We start from the raw sequence: 14,615 nt of genomic DNA on the forward strand, positions 1-14,615 counted from the left end.
ATAAACACTGCACCCAGACAAGAAACAATGTAACTTTTACACTTTTTTAACTTCAGTGTGAACCAAGGATGCAATTTTGAACAAATTTTCTTTGCCACACAAACGATTGGTGCGTCTGCTGCTGTCTAGACTGTGGCCGAGGCCGGTGTTATACTTTCCACGCTGAAATTTCGGCATCGGCTCATGTCCGCAAGAGAGCAGATGTCCGCGGGCAGCCCCAGATTTGTGTCCATGCAGCAACTACTCTACGAGAGCAGCAGTGAACATGCTCAGCAAAGCTGTTTGTGCAAAGAATATGCACTTCAATGCATACTGAGTTAAGCAAGTAGCATAATAATAACAATTAAGCATCTGTGGTTTCCCAAGTTGTGCATGCCTCTAAAAGCTTATAATCAAGGCTTAACGTCACTACAAAGTCTATACAGTCAGTGCATTGGCTAGAGATGGCTAAAAGGGTCTCTTTCCAGTCTTTATGCTAAGCTAATTTACTACATTGGAGTGGTATCCATTGTCTTTCTAGTAAATTAGTAATATTTCCCAGAATTTCAATCTACAGACTTACATTCAGATCACATTCTTCAAAGTAATAGTCTAATAGAGCTGAAAAAATGCTAACTTAAGCTAAGCAAGCGTTGGATGTAGCTTCATGTTTAGTGTCATCTGACCGGTTTTTATCATCAAATAGCAAGTTAAAGAATATAAATATTTCCCAAAATAATTAGATTTCTTTTAAAAAAGCAGGTTTTTATACCAGACCAAAGGTGCATTTAGTTTTACACTTCAAAATAGCTTTGAAACATAAGCTAGTTTGTTAGCATGCTCTTTGAGAGCTAGCAAATCCATGTAAAATGCTATATTAGGGTTGCTATCACATTTTCTATAAACAGTTACTGTGGCTAAAATGATTCCTGATAATGATTTTTTTAATTTTTAACTTTGTTTATTATGTGCTTTGTCTTTTTTTTTGTTGACAAATTCATTACAGTCCAAATATGAAATTTGTAACCAAAACTGACTACCACAGTCAGGTAGGGTGATAAAAAAAAGTCCATCTCTGGGTGTTTTCATTGAGGCAGTTGTTGTCAGTGTATTGTACTAATTTATTGGTCTGTGAGATTGAGATTTCAAGTAAATGATTAACCTGCAACATGTAATTTAAAGTGTGCTAGTAGAAACGGGCAGTCAGAGTTGTTGAAGTTAGCAACACGGTCCAAGGTTCAAGTTACTGTAATCTGTTATCAGGAGTGTAGATAGGCTCAAGTTTCATTCTAACCGCTATCCATATGTTGTATACCATGATCACTGCCCCATAAATGGAAATAAAGATCCAGCTAATGCAACATATCTCGCGCCATCAGTGTCGAGGCTAGTTAGCAGTTACCAGCCAGGTTAGAGTAAAGACATTTGAAACCAGAGGGCTCCCTAACACTCTGCACCTTACACGCTGAAAATACCTTAACAGAGGAGTGCAGCAAACTCTTGGTGAACTCCAGATTAATTGTATTCTGCAAGGGTACAGCCAACAATAACCATTACTCCCTCGCATGTTTGAATTGCACCAAGAGGAGGGACTGTTTTCAGGCATGTCTGGTGTCAATGTGTTCATGAGACAGACAAAGAGGAAACGCTTTATTGCAACCGATATCGATAATAATTGATCTTTTTTGAATAAAGTCCGAGGTTGTTTTCATTATGTGGTACTGAACATTCTATCAAACTGTTTTCTTGTTGCTCTGGATTAAGTGTGAATCGTCTGTACATTCCGCTATCCTTCATCACTGTTCATGCTGTGGTCCATGCTGATGTTGTGGTCCGCCACAGTAAATAAGGTTATGTATGTGAAACACTGATTTGACACCATGAAGCTATTTTCAGATATATCGGCAGTTGCTGGTTGCTTGACTGACGGTGACTGGTTGGATATTTTACCTATAATCAATCCAGCAATGACCTACGGAGCAATAACAAGAAGCAAGATGATTTCACAGGTTATAAAGATTATCGTAAACATATATCACTGTATTTATGGGTTAAACACAAAGTGAGCTCACCCACTACAGCAACAAAGAAGGCTGATTGATTCTACTGATCGCCTTTGTTTACCAGCGCGGTTTGTTTACCTCGTCGTGTTTTTCACCTCAATTTACTACGTCTTCTCGATGATGTTGTGATCCCACATCTTAGCAATTAACTACGTGAATATGGGATTCGAGATGTAATAAACTGAATTTTATATACATGCACACTCTCTCACACATAAACGCACACATTGAGGAGGAAGCATCTGCACAGGCAATGGATTCGATACTATGTGGTGTCTCAGTTCTTCATTTCAACCAGTAAAATGCAGTTCAAGGTGTGTACTAATAGAAACTGGCAGTTGGAGTTGCGTGTGTAGCAGCGCGGTCGAATATTCAAATTATTTTGATCAGCCATAAAGCGTGAAAAATCTATTTTCTTTAATGTACATGACTGTGTTAGTAGTCCACTAGGTGATTGTGTGTTATGTGTTATATTTCTGTCTATATATATATAAAAGTGTGTGTGTGTCTCAGTACGTCTCCAGCACAGGAGTTGAAATGAAGACTGATCCACCATGTGCGCTGACAGATAATGTCAACAGAAAGTCGAACATGTGACCGAGCAGATTAAAGAAACCAAAAGAGAGGAGAAACAGGGAGGAAGCCGTCACATTATCAACTGACACTCTCAACTTCCCCTTCGAACCACCATGTGTGCACGAGAATGACAAAGAGTGTGTTATGTAAACCTCTTGTTCCGACTTAATTCCTTGTGGATGTTTGACTTGAGCAGGGGAGATAATCTCTATTAGATCTCTACTTATACGTGCCAACAATCACTAACATTTACACTGACACACACACACACACACATCTGTACATTTGACTTCCAAGCCTGCAATAAACACACACTTGGAGTAATTAAAACGGAAAATTTCATCAAGAAAAACAAACGGAAATGTAATAATAACCGTAGTTATGGCCATTTTTAAACACTAACTTCTGTCATTTTGGATTTACACTGTTTGGAATCACTTTCTGACACGCTAGAGCTCGTTTTTGTTTGTGGTTTTTGTGTGTTCGTCTCAGCCTTCATTCTGGTGAAGGTTTGTGAAATCAATTCCACACCATTACAGGCTAAATTGGAGTTCTGTGGTGACTCAAGTTACATCCCTGGGGGCAAATGTCTAAAGGAATAGGTGCTATTGACATGATCTGTACACCTTAAGAGAAGAAGGGAGAGAAGAAAGAAATAATAGGAAGAAAAGGAAAGAAAATTTAAAAAAAAAACTGGGAAATGTGGAGATGTAGGAGGAGGAGGAGGGGGCAACGAAATTCCCCAGAACCCCCATATCCTCGTCTGAGCAACTTCCTGCCCACTTTCCCACGCCAAGAGAGAGAATGAGAGAGATCAGAAGTGTTGTTGCAAGAAATTAAGGAGCAACGACTCTGCAGAGAAGTGACCACGTGAGAAAATTGATGCACTGATGAAAAGAAGAGGAAGATGAGAGCAGAGGGAGGAGAGGAAGGGCAGAAAATGGTGATGTGAGAAGGGCAGAAAAACGTAGATAACAAGGTGGAAGGCAAAAAGCAAGACAAAAAATGGAGAGGGAGGAAACATACAGTTTATATTACAGGAACAACTTTTGCCTCATCTCTCTGACGGCAACCAGCTGCCCAAAGACAGAGAGACATGGGGAAGGGAAATGGGGCAGACAAAGATAAACTGAAGGTGGATTAGCGGTGTAGAAACAGAGCAACAGCCAAAGTGTAAAATAAAGGGGTAGCCGAAGTAAAACGGAGCGACTGGGAGGATTAACCGCCGTGCCAGGTGTAGCTCACTCAACTCATCCCCCCATTGCAGGTGAGGATAACTCTGCCAGAATCAGCTCCTGTTTGTTTACTGGAAGCTATAGTTTGGCTGACGAATCATCGGAGCTGGTACTGATAACTGGAGAATACCTGCAGAAATATTCCTAAAGCAAACAAGGTGCCATAAATGATGTCTGCCCTGCTTGATTGTGTGGTGGAATCCAAACTAAACCACATTTGAATCGTCAAATTCCACTGTAGTCTTTGTTTCCTGTATCTATTCGGTGTGGCCCGGATATTAAATTTCCACTGAGGCAAATGTTAGATGGAAATTTGATTGGCAAGGACACATGGGAACACCTCAGATGCAGTGTAAGCACTTCTGGAGAATGACAACATCTGCAGGACATTCCATTTAAAAAGGAACTAAAAGCGAAATGGTGAGTGAACTTCAGAACGTTTAAAATTTCACCTTTCGGTTTTCACGGCCTCTTCAGCTGCTCTGACCACACTTGGATGCAAAACAGGGTACCACTTTATTACAATGTGTCCTGTGACAATATGTGAATAACACACACAAAAAAAAACACTACAGATGAAGGCTGCTATCCTTCATCCTCACCGGTTGAGGCAGATATTTGCCCTCCCTGAGCCTGGTTCGCTTTATTAAAAAGGGAGTTCTTGCTCAAAAGGAAACTGTTGAATTTGCTGGGTTCCAATCTATAATACTACACTGTGATCACTATAATAAGCATCCTGAAGGTACATGTCTACAACCGGAAGCACAAAAATGACGACTCCTGTGGACATAAGTGGGCTCATGTTGTGAATTGGCCCTATATAAATAAACATAAATTAAACTGAGAGTCCCCAGATCTCAAATGCAGTGCTCGATTTAGACGGTCGCCGGGTCGCCGCAAGCGCCAGGAATGATAGGAGGTTGATGACATCATACAAAGTGGCTGCCTCCATGAAGAAAACATGATACGTGGTTCAGCTCAATCGAGCGGATTTGGACGGTCGCCGGGTCACCATTTGCGACTAAAAACGTGGCGACCTGATCAACACTGGCGACCACAGATTTGGACGGTTGCCAGATCGCCATTTGCGATGTTTTTAGTCGCAAATGGTGACCCGGCGACCGTCCAAATCCAGCCTCTTTCTTCTGCAGCAGTTTTCTCCACTTACATAATAATTTGTAGGTCACCTATATCAGGGTGGCAGGAGTTTGTCACTTTCTCCTTCACAGACACTAGTTTCTAAGAGCAAAAATCAAGCAGAGAAACTTTTTCTAAACTATCTATTGGCATTTTGAGGACTTTTTGATGCTATTTCGAGCAGCTTCTGCCTCTAGATAGGAACAAGCAACCAACTTTTATGTACTTGTTGATGTGACATGATTCACAGCTCTGGTTTAACATCCATCGCAATCTCTTTAGAGAACTCTTTATCCTCTTGTCTCCACCTTGCTGTTACTTTAATCCAAGCAGCCAACACATCTGCTTGATAACCACGATGTTTAATTTAGATTGCAAATGTAAAGAGGAGGAAAAGTTTGGCCAGAGGACAGAAAAAAAAAAAGGACACAGCAGGATGAGCAGGAAGTTGCGAGCACATGTTGGAACAGATGTGTGGATTTGGGATGTGCATGTGGATCTTGTATAACCCGTGGCCACCGGCATGTACTCTGCGTTCAGCGTTTAACCTCAGCTGGACTCAACCCGGCGACCCGCAGTGAGAACATAATGGGGAACCAAAGTGGATGCCACGGCAGTTACGGCAGGTCCAAATTTAAATTCTACTGCTTGAAATTTGAAGATGGACAGCATGAAAAAAGATTATATGCATAGAAACCTGAGGCAATTTTTAGCCAAATGGGTTTCTGTTGTAGCCTAGCCATGCTACACCCATGTTTCTAAAGGCACAAGGGTCTAGGGAAGCTTGACAGGGAGGGAGGCGGGCTAAAAGGTTGTCTATCAAATCCCTCTGCAGCAATTGGGTAGGTATACAACCAATCAACGCAACACATAGGCTGACGTAGTTCCGAGAGCACCGGCGGATTGTGGCTAAGTCCCATTAGCTTCCCAACCAGCGGAGCCACGGAGTCAACTGGTATACTAAGGATTTGCCATATCCCGTCGGCATAAGTCCAAATACGTCTTTCTTCTCAATGAAACACTTCAGTGCCGTCCTTTGTTTATCTTTCAAGTTGAATTTTAGCTTCAAATCTTTAAGGGCTGTGGCCAAAGCCGAGTGGAAAGATAACTGTTTAGTGTGCGCTGGTTGTTTCTGTCAGAATCGTCACGCCTCTGTTGTCACTTCGTTACGCCCGCCTTCTGACTCTACACTTCATGGTGATTGGTCCGGCCAGTTTTAGGAGAATCCAGCCTCGAGCCTTATGGAGGGTAACTAGACCTACCCTGGCAGAGAATTAAATTCATTGCCGTGGGTTGTCTAGCGCGGCTAGGCTATTTCTGTTGAGCTTCTCCTGGATGGTCTGGTGAAATGTGCACTTCATTTACCCTCATGTCGTCCTGCGGGTCAAATTGACCCGTTTTAAATTCTGAAAATGTGGAAAAAATATATATTTTCGCAGTGAAATGTCTGATGTCCACATTTTCTACATTTTTTTGGGAAATCTTTGAACATTTTTTGGGTAAAAAAAAAAAAAAAAAGTTAAAATTGTTTCTGTAAGAACATTCACATAAAAATCAACCAAAATCCAGCGAAATTCGCTGGATTTTGGTTGATTTTTATGTGAATGTTCTTAAAGAAAATATTAGAAGTTTTACAGATATATATGTAATCACTTTAGATATTTTTAGGATTTTTTTGGAAGATTTTTACTTATTTTTGAAAATATTTACAAGAATTTTCTTTACAAATTTGGAGGATTTTTTAAAAACGAAGCTTTCAAGGAATTATTTGAATTTTTTTCCTGAAGGTTTTGCAAATTTTCAGAAATTTTTGGCATTTTTTTGCTGAATTTTTGGATTTTTTTTTCAGATGAGAAAACTTTTTTTGGTGCCTGTAAATGAGGACAACAGGAGGGTTAAAGCTTAAACCTCTCTCTGGACTGTATAGATTAGCAGTGAGGTATTTAATCAAACTCTATCAGCCATGTTACACTAACAATGTGGCCTGTATGTTATGTTGTGTGTCATTTCTTTATGTCTGCAGAACACCCAGGAAATAATACCTAATGTAAATCCTTGGAGTGTTTTCTGTTCCTCAAGCAAAAATATTAGTGTTACTCATACTTCATCTCAAAGATTGGACAGATTTAAAGAGTCGGGAAAAGAAAAGACAGAAAGAAAGAAGCACAGTGAGAAAAAGGGAAAGCAAAACAGTGTAGACCGGTGCATGGTGGGTGTGTCTACCCACAACTACTGTGTGCAAATGAGTGTGTGCGTGCATCTGTCAGCGGCAGTTGGTTGTTATCGAAACTGACTCAAGAATTATGGGAAATACTGGGCTACGCACGCACAAACACACAAAAATCAAAGGTCTTGTAAGTTCAGCCTCCAAACATTAAGCAAAGACGGCAAAAGGGAGATAACGGAGAGAGAAAGGGAGGAGGAAAGGATGTAGAAAGGAGGCAAAGGAAAAGAGAGAGATGTAAAAGACTACCGTAAAGGGATGGAGAGAGAAAATATCAGCAGGAAGAATACTGTTCTCAAGAAAAGCTGTCAGCACAGAGACAGTGATAAATGAAAGGCTGGAAAATATAGAGATATTTTAATGAAAATGTTAAACAAAGTGAAGCTTAAGAGGACGGTGACACGAAACAGATGGCGATAAGACGGGATGAGGTGAAAATACCTGGAGAAAAGGTGAAAGGACATATATAAAGATAACTATATACAAATGAGGAGGAAATGAGATAAAGCAGATTCCAGAGAGAAAAGTCGTGAAACAAGTGTAAAAGAGTAGGTGAGAAGAAGGAGGCAGACGATGTAAATAAAGTCCCAGAAGAATGAAAAGAGGCTATTAGAAGGATGATGGATGGAGCAATAGGAAAGGCTGGAACACGCTTCTGCAGGCGTTAATGTAAGCGAACATTCAAGAGGTTTGGCCGGAGATTCTGCAAACATTTACACGTTCTTTGTAATGAACTTAAACACCACATCTCAACAAGAGTTGGATCAGATCAAAAATACTATTGATATATATTGGGAGGACAGTAGATAAACCATTAGAAAACCTTAACTGCAGCCACAGTGAGAGACAACACAGCAGAGTATTTGTTGAATTTCTGCTTCAATTTGGCTCAAGACTGGTCCTCAGAGCAGCCACACTGCATATCTACTACATGACTAACCAGAAAACTAATATTAAAACCTTCTAAATCCCTAAAGATAAACAGGATGTTTAATAAGGTTGTGGTAAAAAAAAATACACAGAGTGATCAAAGAGGCTTTTTGTTTAAAGCATTTACAGTTTCGGATACTGTGCAGCTGGATGTCGGGTTGTTATTTCAGAAGTCAGAGTATGAGTCCTTGTAAACTCACATCCACAGGGGCGAAGTTTTTAATGCCTGTCCTAAATAAAATGCAATGTCACCTTTACGGTACAACATATCCTCTTTTCTCAAGTTGCTAGAAAAGTGCTTCTGACATTTTTGGGCTCCAAACTTGTGGGCGTCCTTGCACGCCCTTGCTGAGATTCTAAAAATGAGCGTGATCCAGTTCCACTCACTGACCATGAGCACTCCGATTATACAAAACACGCACAATACATCTTCATCGGGTCCAACTGGAAAGAATCCATGATGTAAAACTATACATGCCTGCGGTTTAAAACTCCTGACATTAGCAGCGATAAGAAGAGCAGAGCGGCAAAAATAAAAACTGCACTGGAGATGCAATATTTTGGGCGCCTCTATTCAGAGAAATGGGTTCCATCCAGAATACCCTTGTCATCTGTGTAAAAGCGTATTAACTGTTCTCATTAATAATCGCTGGATATCTGTGTTGCAGTGTCCTCTTTCTCTTCAGCTCTGCTTGGAAATCTCCTGGGGAGCCACGACGATCACTGAACAGACTACACAGTCACTTTGAAGTAGGACTTCTGGAGATCCTCGGCTCACTTCTATATGTTTAGGCTCCTATTTCCAACTTAGAGCAGCGCAAGGAAGCTTTGTTTTTCATTTCCACTCTCCGGATTTTCTGAGCCGGATTTAAACGTGCGTCAAGCTTGAAACTTGACTGACGTGAAGTGATCTCTGGGAAGAACAGTTGAAAAACACCACAGTAACGACTGAAAATCAAGTTGCAAAAAAAAAAAAAAAAACCACAATACGCAACTTTTTGAACGTAAAATAACATAAATGAAGTAACGCATTAGTCACTGCCAGTCCCTGACCTCGTTCATGTCTAAATAGCCACATGTCCCTGTAATTAGCCTCGGTGGTCTGAAGGGTTTGAGGCATATTTCATGTTTTTTTTTTTGGCCATGACCGTCAGCGAGCTGCATTCCCGCTACTGAAATAAGAATAGTGGCCACAATCCAGCTCAGTCACACCAGCGTCAACAAAAATGAAACGCAGTAATGAAAGAAAAGCCAAACATTGCGGCACATACGGCAAATGAGGTGGCAATAGCACTGCTGGAAGCTGCCTTGAAATTGTTGTAGTGTTGAGATAAAATCTGACCCAGCATTATGGAAATAAGTCAATTGAAAAGCTGGATCCAAATAAGAAAACACATCAGTCAGCCTGAGGGATATTTCACCTAGAGTTCTTTAATCACACTCAAAAGGGTTCAGAAAAGACTCCGTTTTATGGCTTATTTCATCCTGATCTTTTTTTTACCCACATCACAAATGATCTGAGCTAACCAGCCTCTTATTTAAGGTTTAAAGTTTTTAAAATACAAAAAAAAAATCCATCACTGCAAGAGAAAACTGTTCTACATTTAAAAAAACAAACAGTCTAAACCATGATGGATGCTTCTAATGGGAATTTTTGGTTAAATGTTTTCTTTTCCACAGAAAGTTGACAGTAACTCACGTGACAGAAATGTTTTTTTTAATGTCTCCACATTCTCAAATCTCAGCAAATAACTTGGTGACAGACCGACAGAACAACATTAGCCCAAAAAGAATGACATGCTATTTCACAGATTGTTTTGACGAGCAAAGCTACAAATATTTCTTTTAACTACAGAACCAGGAAGCATAAATATAAAGCAACCAATTAAAAATGACTTAAGGGGAAATCCACTAATTTTACTAGAGCTGGACCCGAATATCCCAAATATCCGGATATTCGTTCGCTACGGCACTATCCGGATATTAATTTGGTATCCGAATATTCGCCCCCCACCCCCCGAAAGACGTTACCGCGTTACTGTCTTCCCTCCGCCTTCGGCCCACATCGGCACTTATCGGCTCATCTCATCATGTGATCACATAAACATATACACATATGTCTATAACATATCCACATATGTCTATGTGATCACTGCCTCCTCCCCCCAGACGAAAATATTCGGAGCTCGTCTCTTCCCTGCGCCTTCGGCCCACTTCGGCTCATCCCGCCGTGTTCTTCGGCTCCTCCATTTGTGTTTGTAAACACCACCCGAATGGCCGGGTGGCTGCTGACTCTGATGTCTCGCTTCACTTCGTTGCATAAACACAAGACAAGATGCCGAAGACCTCTGCTGAAGACAAAACGAAGGCAACGAAGGTCAGTTTACACTGGGTTCAATCTGTCATCAGGAAATGTTGGCCAGAACTTTCTAAAAATGAAAAAGGATCCGGATTTTCGGGCCGTCTGTGTCACAAGCCGCTGCTGCCGCCACTACCGCACCTCCGCACCACGCTGCACCCCCTCCGTCAGACGTTACGGGGCGGAACGAATATTCGGATATTCGTCTTCAATAGGGCCCGAATATTCGGAGGCCAGAAACCACTATTCGGGCCAGCCCTAAATTTTACAGTCTGTGTACAGATCTTTTTGTGACGTCTGATCTTTGAAAGACATCTAAAATCTTCTCAGGAGCGCAACAAATGGCGGAATTCGTCTGTAACAGCAAAACACTAGTAAATCTTTCACTCAGTTGGTGGTTAAGTTACAATATTTGTAATGCAGGCACCAGGTTTTCACATGGAATGAAAGTGTGGGAGAAAATTCTTTTTTCCCTGAGCCAATGTTATTAGAAAGCACCACATGAAATTCCATCGCTTATCCATGACGCCAGATAAAACAAGTTAGTCAAATTTCAAGCATGTCCTAAAGCCATGAAGGTCCAGATGACTTGCTACATTTTAAATTCTAAATTCAGACAAAACTGAAGTCATTGTATGTGGCCCTACAGACGTCATAAACACACTAAACATGTTGTTACTCTGGGTGGCAGTAGCTTGGCCTCCAACACTATTTTGCTGCCAAAATTGCCAAAATTAGTAACGCCTGAGTGAGTCTAAAAACTAGTCCATGCATTTGTTACTTCTTGGCTAGAGAAGCTTCGGGTTGATCCAAAAAGACAGCAGAGCTAACAAGAGATCCAGTTTCCAGCACATTGGCCTCTCTTCAGCGGCTCTTTGTCAAATCCAGAATGGAATTTAAAATCCTCCTCCTCACATACAAAGCCATTAATAACCAAACTCCATCCTATCTCAAAGACCTCATAGAAGCCTCTAATCCAAACGGAGCACTTTGCTTTCAGAGTGCAGGCTGTCTTGTGGTTCTTAGAGTGTCCAAAAGTAGAATAGGAGGTAGAGCTTTTAGCTGTCAGGCTCTTCTGCGGTGGAACAACTCTCAGGTTAGTGCTGGGAGGCAGACACTGTCTCGACTCCTAGCATTAATCTTAAAACTCCTTTTTGATTAATCTTTTAGTTAAGGCTGCTCATTTAACCCTGACTCATCCCTTTAGTTATGCTGCTGTAGGCCTGGATTGCTGCACTGTGCATCTACTCTCTCCTCTTATATGGCACCATTGCATGTCATTAACTTTGTATCTGTTTGTTTTCTTTATCTCTTCCCTGTACCTTCCTGCTGGTATCTCTGGCTTCAAAGCTGTACAGTGTTTATTGTCATCTTTGTTGCTCATCTTTTCTCTCTTTAATTTCCTCTAAGTCCAATCAGTTAAGACAGGTTCTTTTCTAAGTTTCTTCCTATTACAAAGCAGTTTCCTCCCCATTCCCTACAGCTAAATGTTTGCTCTGTAAGGTCTTGATCTTACTGTATAAAGTGGACTGAGATGACCCATACTGTGAATTACTGTGAACGATATACAGAGGTGGAAAAAAGTTTTAGGGGCACCCCTTACATTTGTAAAACATTGCTTTAAGAATCAGTCTTCAAGTGTAATTTCTTTAAGTACAATTACAGCAATAATACTAAAGAGTACTTAAAAAGCCATTAAATATTGATTGGTTTCATAAAAATAAGAAATTTTAAGTATTGGGTCATTTTGGTAGAGTTTGGTTTTGTTATTTTATGTAAACAAACAATAATATCATTTGTATTTGTTTGTGTCTGTCTAATGCAGCCACACCTTTTGAAACACAAAAAGGATTTTTTTCCCCCAAATATGTCCTGATAATATCCGATTGTGTAAAATTTTAAGGGTTCCCAAAAACATTTTTCCTCATGTCTCTGTTTGTGTTGCGCTGCTTTGATGCTCATTTTAAAATGTAATGCATAAGTGCAATGCTAAATCAGTGTGGTACTCTTTCAAGGACAACATTCAACACAGTATGCTCCATTTTCTTAAAATTATCAAACTTTCTAGGGCCAACTTACAGCTCAACTACACCTTATCTGACGCCTGAACGATCCCTGTGTAGCTCGGCTTTAGCGTCTTGTTGAAAAGATTCAATGACTGGCAGCCTGACTCTTTTCTAAACAGTGTCACAGTTGCACCTCAGGCGGCAAACGGCCTACTATCTTAATACCACACACACACACACTGGCCTGTGCAGACACATGCACAAGTAAGACATCAGGATAAAACGAGTATTTAATTCTGCCTGTGATGTGATTGCGTGAACACATGCTGATGCACGTGCAGACAGGCGAGGTGACGCGAGCTCTGGCCCAGATTTGGACACGCATGCAGATACAAGGCAGCGATAATATTGGCTATCAACAGGTCATTCCATACATGCCTTTAGGATAAACAGACAGCCAGAAATAAAGAAGGAGAAGGTGTGTGTGTGTGTGGGAAAGAGAAGGAGAAAAACATAGAGAGTAATTGGGAAGGGGGAGGTGTGTGCCGTAAAATGTCATTTGATCCAGGAGGCCGAGCCAACATCACACAGATATACGTGTTTACAGTAGACGGACAGATGAACGGAGAGTAGCATAGAAGAATAAAAGTTAAAGGTGGAGATAGAGGGGGAAAAAAGACGTAAGATGCAAGACAAAACAATAGAAAGTGGACTTTGTGTATAGGTTTTGTTAATGGAAGCATTTACAGATGTCTCAAGATTAATACAATCTGACTACTATTATGGGCAACGAAAAATATTGTTGCCTTGTCTGAAAAAAATCCAAAAATTCAGCAAACAATTCCACAAATTTCTGAAACTTGCAAAACCTAAAGGAAGAAAATTCCAATAATTCCTTAAAAGTTTCCCTTTAAAATTTTATTTTTAAAAAAATCCAGCACTCGATTTAGACGGTCGCCAGGTCGCTGCGAGCGACGGGAATGATAGGAGGTTGATGACATCACACAAAATGGCTGCCTCCATGAAGAAAACATGATACGCGGTTCAGGTCGATCGAGCGGATTTGGACGGTCGCCGGGTCGCCATTTGCGACGTTTTTAGTCGCAAATGGCGATCTGGCGACCGTCCAAATCTGTGGTCGCCAGTGTTGATCAGGTCGCCATTTGCGATGTTTTTAGTCATAAAAATAAGAAATTTTAAGTATTGGGTCATTTTGGTAGAGTTTGGTTTTGTCGCCATTTGCGATATTTTTAGTCACAAATGGCGACCCAGCGACCGTCCAAATCCGCTCAATCGAGCTGAACCGCGTATCATGTTTTCTTCATGGAGGCAGCCACTTTGTATGATGTCATCAACCTCCTATCATTCCCGGCGCTCGTGGTGACCTGGCGACTGTCTAAATCCAGCACTGAAATCCCTCAAATTTGGCAAGAAAATTCTTGTAAATATTTCCAAAAATTGAGTAAAAATCTCCCAAAAACATCCTAAGGATAGCTAAAGTGATTACATATATATCAGTAAAACTTCTAAGATTTTCCTTTAAGAACTTTGACATAAAAATCAACCAAAATCCAGCGAATTTCGCTGGATTTTGGTTGATTTTTATGTCAAAGTTCTTAAAGAAACATTTTTTCCCCACCAAAAAATGTTCAAAGATTTCCCAAAAATGTTGAAAATGTGGACATCAGAAGTTTTACTGTGAGAATATTTTTTTCCCCCCCACATTTTCAGGCTTTAAAACGCAAGGATTAAAATCAAACACAACCTTAATCTAAACCTCAAAGCCTCCCATCCTGCTGACTCGCCGCTTATTGCATTTGGCTAATTATGTCCGCTAAATGCCTAAAATGTAAAATCCAATATTACTAAACTAATGGCTTAAGCGCAGCCACAGAGATACGAGAGGAGGCATGGCTGAAAGACGGATGGAGCTCAGATGAAGACCACAAACACAACAGGGAGAACAGAAGGGGGGAAGAAGAGACAAACAAGATCAGGACAAATTGATGAAACCCATTGTGGCTGAACTAATGGACGGGATAAAAACCACAACAACAGGCACACAATGAAAGGAGGAGGAGGGAGCAATTTAGGAGCTCAAACATG

General features: G+C 40.7%; 1 protein-coding gene across 3 annotated transcripts in view; it reads right to left on the reverse strand.

Moving 5' to 3' along the window:
- plcb3 (phospholipase C, beta 3 (phosphatidylinositol-specific)) overlaps window positions 1-14,615 on the reverse strand; it is a 65,960-nt gene that overhangs the window by 33,098 nt on the left and 18,247 nt on the right. The window lies entirely within an intron of this gene.

Source organism: Acanthochromis polyacanthus, chromosome 23 (genome assembly GCF_021347895.1).
Source record: "Acanthochromis polyacanthus isolate Apoly-LR-REF ecotype Palm Island chromosome 23, KAUST_Apoly_ChrSc, whole genome shotgun sequence".
Taxonomy (NCBI): Eukaryota; Metazoa; Chordata; class Actinopteri; family Pomacentridae; genus Acanthochromis; species Acanthochromis polyacanthus.